General features: G+C 47.6%; 1 protein-coding gene across 1 annotated transcript in view; it reads left to right on the top strand.

The window, feature by feature from the left end:
- USP9X (ubiquitin specific peptidase 9 X-linked) overlaps positions 1-15028 on the top strand; it is a 1542050-nt gene that overhangs the window by 640307 nt on the left and 886715 nt on the right. The gene's annotated exons all lie outside the window — the stretch shown is intronic.

The raw sequence follows: 15028 nt of genomic DNA on the forward strand, positions 1-15028 counted from the left end.
CTTTTCCTTAAAATTCCCATTGAGCTCAATGGTATTATTGTATTAAGTTTATCTATTGCATTCAAAAGTCTATTGCTCATTGAAAGTATTCAATTGCAACATCTCATACTGAGAAAGTATTTTTATACCTACTTGTGTTTCTAAAATAAAACAATAATATATTTTTATATACAAAACAATTGGCCTAGAGTTCAGTTCTTGAGTGTGTGAGACCATTTGCTGAGTGTGTACAAATGCTTTACACTGTTCTCTGATACTGCCTTACTGCTCGACCAAGCTACCACTTTAGAGAATAAGGTTATATGATATCTAACTTTAACCTCTGCAAAACCTCGGGGGACTGTGTGCACACTACCTTACTTTGGTGCAGTATATACAGAGCCACTTTCTTAAAATAAACAAAGGCATTTTGTGTTCACAAAAGGTCTGATTTGCAATATCAGACCTTTTGGACCTTCAAAAATACATTGTGTATATAGCAAATCCAAATTTCAATACAGCAACACCTTATCAAATTGCAATTTGGGTTTGCCACTAAATACTAAATCATAATTTGTAAATGATCTATTTAGGGCATTACTTTTAAATACCAATTTCGAATGTGATGAAATATTTTTGCAGCCAAAATCAGGTTCAAATCATTAATATTTTACTGACTACACAAATGTCATGGTTACTTCGTTAATGTTGACAAAAACTTTTCTTAGAGTATGCAGTGGTCCCCTCCCTACTCTTGGGGAAAAAAAGTATTTGAACTTTACTTTTATTAGGTTTTCTTTTAAATGCATACCGTTTTCCTTTTAGGACAATGAGCTGCATTTAAAAAATATTTGTAATTGCTTTATTTAAAAGCAATCTGTCATGGTGATCTGCTAACCAAAGCATTCCACTCTCCCTGTGATGGCTGTGAATCATAGTTGGACTAATTTTGACCTACCTTATTAGCATTCATTAGGCAGGTCGAATTGTGACCCACTGCAATATGGCAGTTTGCGAACCAACCTATTAATACATAGGTCGGTTGGCAAAATGTCACAATGGTTCAAAAATACTGTTTGCAAGATGCAAGCAGTATTTTGTGACCAGTGCTTCATACATGTGGACCAAGGTATTTAGTAAAAGTACTTTTAAGGGAGTAAAGTAACTGCCATCAGTTGTGCTTAGTGCAGCGCTTCCCAAACCTTTTAGAACCACAGCCCACTTTTTAGTACGAAAAACTTTCGCAGCCCATCTAGCTTTAATGGACATGAGACGAGATTTTTTTAATGTAACTAAAGGATGGTGTGTTACCACATTTTCATTTACAGATAGCACATTTCCATTGAAATGGTCACTACATTTATACAGACATACAGTTGTAAACTGTTTTGCACATACATGATAATGTGTGGAAATCGGGGATAAGTGAATATTTATTATTTGAGGGTCTTGATTTCTTCTTATCTTATTAAAATCTGTTTCAATTATACTTAAGAATTATTCAGAAATGTGCTTTATTTTTGCTTTCATAGCTGCTGACTTTATACAGTTTATTAACAAGTATTCACGTGCTTGCTTAGTGCTACGGAAAAAAAGACATCCTACATACAACCTTTCCATTTTTCACACTTCATATACCTCAGCAAGATTGGCACATAATTCACTTTGCTATTCTTTCTCCTCACTGCATAGTGAGAGAAGTTTAAAAACCCTGGTTCTGTGTAAAAAAAAAAAACCATAAGCAGCAAACAACATAATCTGACTGTTTGATCTACGTGTTTGAAGCGTGCAGCAAACTTGACAAAATAAACACAGAATTCAAAGGCATCTTTATGTACAGCTTGGACTATCACCACAAAGTTTCAGGAAACACTGTGTTAGAGCTCATATTAAGTGTCTATAAACTGTAAGCAGAAAGGTAGAAACTGAGTACAGTCTCTGCCGAAGTAAATAACTCTTAGTAATGTGTAAATACCTTTGTTTTACTGTGTTTTCCTTTATTCTATTCTTTTCTGTAGCACAACAGAAAAATGCCACAACATTTGGGGGCAGCCCACAGTAATCTGCCTCCAAAGGGGTCTAATATGGTCCATTCTTCTGTGCTTTAACTAAAGCCAGCCAGTTTCCCCAGCCCAGAGTTTTCCTGTTTATTTCGGGCGCCCGTATCTTTGTTCGTTTTCAGACGCCCATAAAGAGTTCTCCTGCTGATAAACATTAGGAACTTTTGTAATACGCGCTCTGAAGGGCCCCCTGCGCGGCAAAAAATTACAATGTGCGCGGCTGCCCAGGCGCGCACTACAGAGAGAACAGTGTTCTTAGCACATGACTGGAATATCAGGACATTTTCCTGGTGGTTCAACATCTGGCTGACTCTCTGAACATCAGAGCGGACAAACTCAGTCGTTGGGGGCGCCATAAGGATCACAAATGGAGTCTCCATCCGGAGCTTATGCAGGGTCTTGTCCGCGACTGTGGAGAACCTTGGATACATCTTTTGGCCACTGCAGAGAACATGCAATGTCAGCACTTCTGCGTGTTGGAGTTTCCGAGGCGGCACTTGCTTGGAGACACATTCTGTTTTGAGTGGGATTCTGGACTCCTGTATGCCCTTCTGCCGATACCACTTCTGCCCCAGGTTATGAAGATGATCAGGACCGACCGGGTCAAAGTCATCCTGGTGGCCTGGATTAGGCACAGAGTCTGGTATCCCGAACTCCCAAGCATGACTTTCGGTCCTCCTATCAGGCTAACCATTGGAAAGGGTCCCCTGTCGCAGCAACAGGAAGCCGTTGCCTGTTTGGTGACAAAGCAGACAAGGCCCTCAGGCGCTTCAGGAAGACCTGGGCAACGGCCAGATCCTTGGGCCTCGCAGCAACTTCTCGCCCCATGCAGTCTGCCTTTCGCCCCCCTTTTGTGGCCAGTGGTCAGTGTTTTGCATGGCTCTGCACTTCTGCCATGGAATGCGGAGTAGACCGACGCCACCTACTGATGCCAAGGGGCACTGCTACGAAAACATTTCTCCGGATCCATTCTGACGCCTGGGTGTAATTCATAGGTAAGGAATGTAGAACTACATATGTTTCTTACAGATACATTGTTACCGAAGTAAAGTAACTTTTTGTTTTAGGTGTGTAGGTTTTTCCAACATGTCAAAGAAGACTTCTGGATTCAAACCGTGTGGCACCTGCCACCATGCCATGTCTGTGACGGATCCACACCTGATTTGTCTTTGGTTCATGGAGCATGACCACAACTCAAAAGTAGTGCTCCTACTGCTGGGCCAATGCTCTGAAAGCTTTGAGGGAGTGGTCCCTAAAGCTGCTTGCGGCCTGGTGCTTGGTACCGTGTCGTTCACCCTGGCGGTCTCGTTCTCGGTCTAGAGGAAGGTCTGGCACCCCTCTGGGAGTTCTAAGTCCTTGTCCTCCTACTCGTCAGCTGACATGACAGAGGAGCCTCGGCGCTCTAGGCCTAGTTCTGTGGAACCTACGCCTGGGCCGGCTCCCACTTCCCTCCCTACTCAACTCCGCCTAGCTCAAAGAATGTTGATGCTGTGGGCCTCATAATCTGAAAGAAACACGTAAAAATAAATTCCTTACCTTAGAATTACCCACAGGCGTCAGACTGGATCCGGAAATTTTTCATCAGCAGTACCCCTGCGCGTCAGTAGGTGGCGTCGTGTGGCTCCGCATGCGTTGTTGGCACCGGGATGACGTTGCTGTAGCTACTTAAACGACCCCATGCGCGCTGATGTCAGTTCTTTCTTTTTTCGTGACAGCAAGCGCAGATCCGGGAAGAGCAAGTACCCCCAGTCACTTTTTGACTGAGTTTTTCGAGGCCTTTTGTCCACACTCTTTCGAGTCAATCGACTCCTGGTGTCATAGGGATGCCCAGCTTCAAGGACTGCGAGTACTGTCACCGCATGATGTCGGTGACGGACCTGCACCACGTGTGTCTCTACTGCCTGGGGCGCGACTACGACTCCAAGTCGTGTCCTGACTGCTGGGCTATGACACCGAAGACTTTGCGGGAACAGTCCAGAAAGTTGCTAGAAGTCCGGCAGTCTGCTCCGCGCCGCTCAAGGACCCGGGCCTGAGGGAAGTCAAGGGACCTGTCGTGGAGCCGTCACCATCGCACGTCTGGATCGAAGTCTTCGCACTCCGTGTCAGGTAAGTCAAAACATTCCAAAAAGAAGTCGAAGAAGTGTTGTCGCGACATGGCTGAGGGTGCGGGTGGTGCCACCCCAGCGGCTCCGGCTGAGCCTGTGACGACGCAGCCTACCCGCCCTTCCCGGGTCCGTCGGCGACGCCTGACCAGGTGCAACAGTTTCTTGCTGCCATGGCCCGACTCTTTGGGCCGTCTGGCCCCTCCGGAGCGCCTATGGACCCCGCAGGCCAGACGGCGGGTCATGCTCATCCATCGCCACTGGCTTCAACCCCGGTGCCACCACCGGCTTCGGCCCTGGTGCCGCAAGACCTCCTTGGATCTGGGCTCGGATCCTGGGCGACACCGGTTGACCTCATAACACCTCCACCGGTGTCGACCCCACCTCCGGCACCTCCTCCGACGTCGTCCGGTGCTACCGCCGACGTCGACTCCGGTTTCTGCCCTGACCCAGGAACGGCGTCGCTCGACGCCGATTCTGACGCTGATGGGGCCTTTTTTCCTCTATGTCCGTCCTCCTTATTTTCACCCTCTTTCTCTCCCAACACCCCACTCCTTAGAGCTTGGTTGTCCAATCCTCTGCTTACCAGAGCGCGTTCCCTGCTGCACCCCTGGATAGGGAATCCAAGAAGCTGGAGCAGCTTGGCAAGAAGCTGTTTTCATCTGCCAACTTAGGGCTGCGGTCGGTTAACACCGCATGCCTCTTGGGCCGTTATTCCTACTCTCTGTCTGATACGGTTGCGCAGGTGCTGCTTAACTGTCCAGAGGAGGCCCAGACAGTACTCTCCCAAGCTATTGCAGCTGGGTGAGACACAACTAAGTTCACCATACGTTGTGGGCTTGATACCGCCGACTCGCTGGGCAGGGCGATTTCCACGACGGTGCTGCTTCGGTACGTCGCCTGGCTTAGGATAACTGGCTTCTCAGGGGATGTCCAGAACACACTGATGGACATCCCCTTTGATGGCATTCGTCTCTTTAGCAATAAGGCAGATAGTGGGCTGGAGTGCTTTAAGGACTCCCGGGCTACAGCCAAGTCCTTTGGACTGTTGGCCTCTCGCCCTCCTCTGCCTTCTGCTTTTCGCTCCTTTCGTGGCCACGGAAGGAGTGCCCTAACACGTTCGTTCCAGAGCCTCAGGCCTGCGCAGCAACAACCTCAGCTTGGCCGCAGACGTGGGAACCGTCGAGGCGGTTCTAGGGGCCAGCGGCGGGTCAGTCCACCTACACCCCCCAGCATCCACTGCAAAGCCTTCCTAGTCTGAACTTTCAGGCCCATCGAATGCCAGTGGACGGCAGAATTCACCATCATCTCCCCCACTGGTGCAACATCACATCGGACAAGTGGGTGCTGCAAATTTTCCAAAGGGGCTACTCCCTCCCCTTTAAGACTACTCCTCCAGCCATGTCACCTCCGTACCACCGCATGTCGGGGGACTATCTTGCACTTAAGTCACGGCCCTCTTGGCCAAGGGGGCCATCAAACGCTTTCCTGGGCCAGAAGTAGGTTGTGGTTGTTATTCCCACTACTTTCTGGTCCCCAAGAAGGACAAGGGCCTAGCTTGAACCTCAGGAACTTCAACCGCTTCCTCTGGAAGGAGAAGTTCAGGATGTTGACGCTAGCTCAGGTCTTATCTGCCCTCGACCCTGGAGATTGGATGGTTGCGTTGGACTTGCAAGACGCATATTTCCACATCCCCGTCCTGCCGGCCCACAGGCGTTACCTGAGGTTAACAGTAGGCCACGAGCCCTTTCAGTTTACCATGCTCCCCTTCCGCCTTACCAGCGCCCCTTGGGTGTTCACAATAATGATTGGGTTGGTCGCAGCTCATCTGCACAAATCAGGGGTCCCAGTCTTCCCCTATCTTGACAACTGGCTTTTGAAGGCGGGCTCGCCCCAAGCAGTCGTCTCCCATCTCCAGACTGCGGCCGACCTCCTGCATTTGCTGGGGTTTTCCATTAACATGCCGAAGTCACACCGGATTTCCTCTCAAAAGCTCCTCTTCATCGGAGTGGTTCTGGACTCCGCACAGTTTTGGGTTTATCCTCCCGCGCAGCGAGGCCGGGATATTCAGGCTGTGATTCCGATCTTTCAGCCTCTATCCCCGGCTTCGGTCAGCATGACTCTCCCGCTACTGGGCCTGATGGCCTCCTGCATCCTGCTAGTGGATCATGCCAGATGGCATATGCAGGCTCTGCAGTGGGACCTGAAGTTCCAGTGGGCACAGCATCAGGGCAATCTGTCCGATCACGTCTAGATCTCAGAGGGCACTGCACGACAATTGCAGTGGTGGCTCACGAATCACGATTTGGTCAATGGCAGCTCCCTCTCCCTTCCCCAACCGGATCACACAGTTGTGAAGGATGCGTCCCTTCTTGGATGGGGCGGCCACATAGGAGAGGTGGAGATCAGAGGCCTCTGGTCGCCGGCGGAGTCCCGGCTCCATGTCAACTTTCTGGAGCTTCGGTCGATCCAGCTTGCACTGAAGGCATTCCTTCCCTCTGTTCGGGTAAGTGTAGTGCAGGTGTTCACGGACAACACCACCGCCATGTGGTATTGCAACAAACAGAGCAGGGTGGGGTCCTCGACCCTATGTCAGAAGGCTCTGCGCCTCTGGACATGGCTGGAACATCAAGGCATTCCCATGGTGGTTCAACACATGACAGGTTCTCCGAAGGCCAGAGTGGACAAACTCAGCCGCCGGTGCTTGATGGATCACGAATGGCGTCTGAACTCTGACGTGGCGCAAGGTCTCTTTCAGCAGTGGGGAGAGCCTTGGTTAGATTTATTCGCCACCGAAGAGAATGCGCAATGTCATCAGTTCTGCGCATTGGAATTTCAAAGGCGGCACTCGCTCAGAGAAGCTTTTCGTCGGGATTGGAGCTGCGGTCTATTGTACGCCCTTCCGCCTATACCACTTCTGCCCATAGTGTTGAAGAAGATCAGGCGCGACCGGGCCCAAGTCATCCTTGTGACCCCGGGCTGGGCTCAGAGAGTTTGGTATCCCAAGCTACTCAGTTTGAGCATCGATCCCCCGATTCGTCTGCCTCTTCGGGAGGATCTTCTGTCGCAGCAGCAGGGGACGGTCCTCCACCCGAACCTGTCCAGCCTTCATCTCCATGCGTGGATATTGAGCAGGCCGCTCACGTTGACACCTTTCGATCTTCCTCCCGAAGTCTGTGATGTAATTTTGGCAGCCAGGTGTCACTCCACCAAAACGTGATACGCCTGGAGGTGGAACATATTTGTGGCATGGTGCACAGCAAAGGCTGTGGAGCCCCATTCTGCCCCTCTTTACTGAGGTTCTTCTGTTCCTTCTCTCTTTGGCCAAGCAGGGCTCTGCTCTGGGCACTATCAATGGTTATTTTTCCGCCATCTCTACCTTACTACGGCTTCCAGATCAGCCTTCTCTTTTTAAGTCCTGGTTGTTAACCATTTCCTTAAAGGCATACGTTTCAAAAAGTACCCTTTATAATGCCTCAGTGGGACTTGAATCTTGTCTTGACTTTTCTGATGTGCCCTCCCTTTGAGCCCCTTCATAACTGTCCCTTACTTCTTCTTACTCTCAAGACAGCTTTTCTGGTAGCTATCACCTCTGCCAGAAGAGTGAGTGAGCTCCAGGCTCTTCCAAACCTCCTTTCCTTTCTGCTCATCGGGACCAGGTGGTTCTGAGGACCCGTCCTTCTTTCTTGCAAAGGTCGTCACGCCCTTCCACATAGGGCAGACCATCACTTTTCCCACCTTCTTTCCGCCACCGCATCCTTCAAGGGAAGAGGAGAGGCTCCACCTTCTGGACCCAAAATGTGGGCTTGCATTCTATCTGCAGCGTACACAGCAGGTCCGGGTGGATGATCAGCTCTTTGTTGGCTACGTGGGCGCCAAAAGAGTTCGGGCGGTGCACAAATGGACCATCTCCCGGTGGGTCGTTCTGTGCATCAAAGCATGTTACTCCTTGGCCAAGAAGGAGCCTCCTGTGGGGCTGCGTGCTCATTCGACCAGGTCTACTGCAGCCATTACTGCCTTGGGACGCGGTGTCCTCTTTCAGGATATTTTTCAGGCTGCAACGTGGGCCTCGTTGCACTTTGTTTACAAAGCACTACTGCATTGACAGTCAGGTCCAGAGAGACTGCTTCTTTGGCCGTTCTGTGCTCCGTGACTTTTTGGTGTAATCCTATTCGCAGACCCTCCACCGGGGTTGGTATTGCCGGGGTAGCTATTCTAAGGAATCTATTACTGACCTGTCTCTTTCAGATTCACAAGTTACTTACTTGTTTAACTATATATCTGTAAGAGACACTAGTTAGTATTATATATCGCCACCTACTGGAGCGCAGAGTTACTGCTAAGTAGAAAAATCTTTCCGGATCCAGCCTGATGCCTAGGGTTATTCTAAGGTAAGTAATCTATCACTAACTAATGTCTCTTACAGATACATAGTTATACAAGTAAGTAACTTGTGCATCACTACTAATGTTTTTTACTGGTATATCATTATCGAAGGTAAGTAACTTGTGCTTTAGGTCGCTTGGCGCTCCTTCGGGACCCAAAGGCTTAGAGGGGTCTCCAGCGCCGATACCCTCCCCCTAACCTCCCAACCCGTGGCTGCTTTGGATCCAGTGGTGGATCTGGACTGACGGTGGTCGCGCCACTGCGGCCTTCCTGGTGCAATCCTAGTCGTCGAGACTCCCGACTCCCACTGGCAGCGCCAGCCCATTCTTGTTCCCAACAACCCAGAGTTGAGTCGGCGCATAATTTCGCTGATTCAAGCGCCAACACCACCTTTGGGTCCTAAGTCAGTTACTCAGCCTTATTTTGACGGGCTAAGAATGGAGGAAGATTGGGAGGGGTCGCTGGATCCTTTACAAGACCAGCTTGTATTCTAAATGGACTGGTATCATGAATGTAGTGAGGCCAGTGGACTGGATACTTCTCCAGATTCTGGCCTGCTTTCTCCCCTACCATGGCTACGGAGGAGGGAACTTCATAACCTATGGTGGTGAGAAAGCTCAGAGCTTGTTCTGCAGTTTCGGGCCTATCCTCTCGAGCGGCGGGTCCAGGATATTCCAGCAAGTAGATCCCTAACACGACATCCATCTGGTGGGTTTGCTTGTTTGGGTGAGCACATAATTCTCCTGCACTGTAGCCGAACTCCAAATGGGATCCTGGGACTTTCAAGGGTTAATTTGTTTTCCGAACTCAAAGGGTATGTCTCTTTTGTAAATCAACATATATTTTCAAAGTCTTGTGAAAGGGTGCAAATCACCTACTCTTCACCTGCTGGACATGCTCTTGGCAAGTCATTCAGGCTCTCATTATGTCCTCATGGAAGGTGACTAAAATCTCACATATGACTCAATACCATAACCCAGGCTCTATCTCACAATGGGGGTCGAATGTGGAGCATCCCAGAGTTGAAATCTCCATTAAGGAGAAATCTTCCAACGGATGCCATTCAAGTAGTGGAACATACCCTAGCCCACAGGCTGCTAGCATGTAATGGTGGCTCGCCCTCTGATGCTACACATGCACCCACATTCTAGAGGCTCATATGTAAGCTTCATTGATTACATTCTCTAAACAATAGGCTATGGAGACAGATGGAAGATATGGTAGTGTTAGTGCGGGGAAACCGTGATAATGATCCCCTGGTGCTCAATATGAGGCAGCTGTTGTTTCTTGTCCCCTCTTCATCCGCTAAAATGTACGAACAACAGTTGAAGCTCACGAATATTCGTAAGAATGTATAGTGGGGGGAATTGTGCTCCTCTCCCAACTCTGTCAGGCATGTACTTGCTCTAGCTGCACAGATGGAGGTCATATGTGATAACTGGGGAAACAACAAATCAATTATTGCCAAGTGCATTAAACTCTTTTATAGTCTCATAGACTTTTTCCTTATTGAGCCATCAAAGGTGTCGGGACGGGGGAGGACACCATGAATGGTTGGTTCACTCAGTCCTGTAGAGGGGCCAAGAATAATCTCCTTAGTGCATTCAAAAACGGAATGAGCCAGGAGTTAAGAACATGCAGATCATAGTATAGGTCTGAAATAAAGCAAGCAAAAGCTGCCTGGGAGTGTAAAACTTGGTCTGATTTCCTAGAGGCTTTTGAAATTCTGGTGCTAGTCCGTGTAAGTGGCGGTAATTCTAAGATTCCAACGGACATGTTCCTACTACCCTGTGAGTGGCCTGGCCATTTTGGTAATCTGTACTCGTGTCTCGATGACACAGACTCAATGCCTGAAGGACTCAAAGGCGTATTTACTTGGAATTTGCCCTCTACTCCTGTAGTGTTATCTTTAGGAGAGACCGCCCTTGCGATTGAATCATTGAAACAGGGAAGACGCCGGGAATTTAGACAAGATATCAGCTGACCGTTTCAAATCGGATTTCAATATTTGAGTTCCTTGTATTAACACCATTACTAAAGCAATTGCAGAAGGGGCAGCAGTGCCGCCGACATGGAGAGTGGCAGTGATAGTCACAGTTTTCAAGAAGGGAGTCCTACTATTCCTTTTACCTACTGCCCATTTAGCCTTCTGGAAAACCTCCAAAAGATTTTCTGCAAGCAAATTGTGGAGCGGCTATTGGAGTGGGTTTGTGATAACCTCATCCTGTTTGAATTTGTAAGGAGGTTTCAGATGTAAAACCAACTCAATAGATCAGATCCTTCGCTTCCTCTTGGTTAAGTGGAAAATGTTTGATATAGATGGGGGTGAACTTTTTGTGGCATTGACCTCCGTGCCACCCTTGATCTGGTACCAACAAAGAAACTATGGGAGGTCTTATACGAATCAGGGATCCCATGTGACCTGCTAAAGATCATTGAATGCCTTCATGAGGGTAACTTCGCCAGGGTTTGATGTGGAATAAAAGGAGAGCTCACTGGGCCAATTCCTATTGACAAGGTTGTCCGCCAGGGTTGTGTCCTGGCTCCTACCCTTTTTCCTTCTCTGTATCAATAATTGTATCAAGTATTTGACTAATTGTGTAAATGATTACCCTACCCTAGCAAGACAAAACGCCCTGACTCGCTTCTTTGCGGATGACACCCTCCTACTCCCCAAAGCGATGGTGGGTCTCCAAAATCTTGCAGTAACTTTAGTATGTTTTGCTCGGATTATGGCCTTGACACAACAATCACCACCACTACCGACTGCACTAGAAAGTCCAAGTCTGAATACACAACTTGAGTCCCCCTCACACGCTCATGCGGACGCGGTCACGTCTCGGACATGTCAAGAAATGGGACACCGCCGCGCCCCTAAGAGGATAGTCCTCTACAAAGTGCCTAAACTTGATTGAGCCACCCTCCTGAAGAACCCGACCCCCCCTCTTCTAAAGGCATGTAATGACAGGATCACTCATATTTTTTAGATCCCCACAAAGGTGATTCTAGTCTGCTTTGGTCCGCTACTCCAAGTTCCAATCCCCCATTTAGACACGCACACCAGTAGTTTAAAAGACAGGGCACTTTGCAATATATAGCTCATTCCTGGAAATACATTGAGGCCTATTATTATACCACATGACGGCTACAGTGTGTTCAACAGCCAAACTTGCTACACTAATATTTTCTCCCATTCTTGAAAGGTCCAGAGAAATGTACTGTACAACTATACCACTTAGACCAACTGTTATGCCTACATTCATGTAAAGCAATTAGAAAAAGCTAATAAAAATGTTTAGAAATAGTACCCCATAGAGCAGGGGCAATTCTTAGGCTTGCAAAGTAAACTAATTGGTTCCCAATTCTCCCTGCAATGGGATTTTATAAGATGCAAGCACGGGGTGTGGCATTTTACGGGGCTGAACAATTGGGGCATTGTAATTTGGGTACCAAAGAAAATAACTTAATTAGAGCCCTCACCGGGATGGGGAAGGGAGTCCCCTTTGCCTCAGTATCACCAGACCTTGACATAAACACTGTCTCTGACCTAGAGTCCTTGACATCACTGCTCCATTGGCTGTGTATTTGGGCGACTAGTAAACTGCATGACTGTAGAGTGGAACTCACTGACATTAATAAACGCCAATCTTCTAGTAAGATCAAGTGGCTGGGTTACATAAAAAAAGCATGGATTGCGATGGGCCCAGCAACTTTTTGGGAAGAGTCTTCATCCCTTCTGGCCAATGTGGGCCCAATGGCCAAACCAAGATACTGGGAGAGAGTTGCTGCCCAAAATGAAGATTCCAACTATAGGATCAGGCTCACTAGGTGTTTTCTAATGCACAAACCTGTCCCAAGGCAGAAGAGTTCCTAGTTTATATTTGTCCGGTGCGTGCCGGTTCCCTCTTTTTGCAATTCAGATATGGGACTCTCCCAATTGCTGCGTACGTGGCAACGTAGGACTCCTCTAAGCCTGGACACTCACAATGCAATTTTTGCACTTCTATTGAGGAAACAGAGGAACAAATGTTGTCTTTTTTTAGTTGTCGTAATTATGCCAACCCTACACACAGGTGGATTTCTCCTCTAAGCCTGTTTTTTGGCCTGACAAGTTGCAGCTATGCACTTAGGATCTGTGAGAACGACCCCTCGTCTGTGGTAGTGGCGGCGATTTCTAAGCTTGTTTATGCAGAATGCTCTATCAGACAAAACTGATTGTAAAATCTTAGTGAATCGATGCGTGTGGGGAACATTTACAAATCTTTGCCTTAATAACGGTTACTTTTTATCTGTGTATGCACTGGATCGTTTATCTTTTCATCAAATGCAATTAACTACTATGTGTTATGATGTATTTATGCTTGCCATTTTGCACTTTTTGGCTGATGAAATTATAGTTCGATCAATGAACTTTGACTTTGAAAACGTGTCTCCCAGCCTGCCACTGCAGACTTGTAGAGCAGTTAAACTGTTAAATCAACTTTGCCAGTTTAAGCAATGGCAGAGCCCAAATTCCCTTTTCAATGTGTGCAAGTTACTCCTAAAGAAGACCTATAGAGTCCTAAGGCAGGGTGTAGCATATTAAAAAGTAGAACATGTGTTTTACATATCCTGACAGTAAAATCTTGCAGTTCTCGTTTTTACTGGGAGAGAGACTGGTATCCCCATTGGCATGTACAAAAGTATACGTCGACAACTCAGTTTTGCTAACTTCTAAATGGTACTACCAAAGTTAGTACTTAAAGGTATCAAACAACTTGTAACATTAAGCCTGACTTGATGTTTAAGTCGAAATATATTTAACTTATTGCTACATGCAACTTTTCGAAAGTTTCCTATTTTTGGCCCAGGTTTTACAGTAGCTATTTGCAGAGTCTGGCCACCAAACAGCCTTTTGACCGTCTGGGAAGGCATTTAAACAGCTCCCAGACCGTTAACAGTAGAGGTTTGCTGCTGTAGAAGGTGTTGCCACCTCCTGGAAGGAAGCCACACTGGTTGTTAGTCTGAAAGGACAAGCTTTAAAGGCAAAGCTGCTTTTGAAGGGCAAAAGGTGAACACATTCGAGAAGGGCTACTCTTTTGTCTGGGTAGGCAGGTTGGTATTGGGGACAGAGAAGCTGGTTGGTGGGGTCTACTGGTCAATCTGGTTTTCCAAGGGCATGTAGTTCCCCTAGTACCCACACTTTTAGGGCGGGCTACCTGGCTCAACAGACCAAGAGAAGGGTTCAGCCCTCTTTGGAGTGGGCAGAATAGAGCACTCTGGGAAAAGGAGATGCCTCACTTTACAGGAAGTTATCAGGCGGAAGGGGACCAAGTAGCCCATTGGCTAGTGACCGGGCCCTCCCTTAAGGGCACTTTCTGTACATAAAAGAGCACCCCATGCAGCCAGAACTCCGATCTTGCTTGGATTTGACATGAGTACTGAAGGACTCCTCTGCTTATCATGGTCCTAGCAAAGAGAGGCTGCACTGTAGTTAGACTGCAACTACTGCTCCTTGGGCTAGAAAACATAAAACTGTGCCCGCGTCTGCTCATGAAGAGTTTGCCCACTGAGCCCAGCCAGAAGCAGAGGCTCCAAGATTCAGTCGGCTGACTTACTGTTTCTAGAGCAGAATCTCAAAAGCTGAGGAAGTCTGCCCGGGCAAGCTGGTAGCCCAGAGCACCGTGTCGTCGTTCCTCGTCACATCGCAGTCTTGGATACTGAGACCCCACACCTGAAAGATGCATTTGAGTCTGCTGGACCCGGGTGTGACATTGGAAAGCGGTTTGGTCACCCAGAAGGAGAAATATTGCCAAAAGGGAACCGCTGGTTTCATTGTTCCCGGTGACCAGCAGTCCAGTGGCAACTGGACTTTTGCTGGACCAATGAGGACTTCAAGGGATATTGACCTCAGTGGCCAAAGTCGTCCGCCTGGACCGACAAGCAGTCCCAAGAAGTGCCCCGTTGACTGCACAGCATCTTAAGCATCCTTGAGCTTAATCAGCATCCTGTAACCCATGCTGCGACTAGACGTGAGACTGCTTTTCTGGTGAAGGTAACAGTTTCTTTTGACCTTGTTTTTCCCCTTGACTGACTCGCGGCCGGAGGTGGTCATCCAAAGTACTTCATGTAACTAAGTTTATCTTTGATGTAACCTTTTGTTGAAAACGTTTCTAAGTGTCAAATGTGTTGAGCTTGCCGCTGCTTGTTCACGTTTGAGTGAAAAGTTGTGATTTATTTTTCCTTTAAAAAATCTATATCTCTGGTGGATCTTTTTAGTTTTGATGTCCATAAATTTATGAAAATGTAAGGTATTTCTATAAATTGATGTTGGATTTTTTGAGAGTTGTGTTTTTCTTCAATTGTTTTGATCTTTTTTAAATGCTTCCTTTGTGGAAACCTGACTGCTTGAAGCCACAGCTACCCAGGGTTAAGCAAAGGCTTAACAAATGAAGCCTGACTGGCCCTAGAACAGTTGGTAGTATATTACACAGTGAGGTCTCGCAACCACACCCTATAATA

This window comes from Lissotriton helveticus, chromosome 8 (genome assembly GCF_964261635.1).
Source record: "Lissotriton helveticus chromosome 8, aLisHel1.1, whole genome shotgun sequence".
NCBI classification, from domain to species: domain Eukaryota; kingdom Metazoa; phylum Chordata; class Amphibia; order Caudata; family Salamandridae; genus Lissotriton; species Lissotriton helveticus.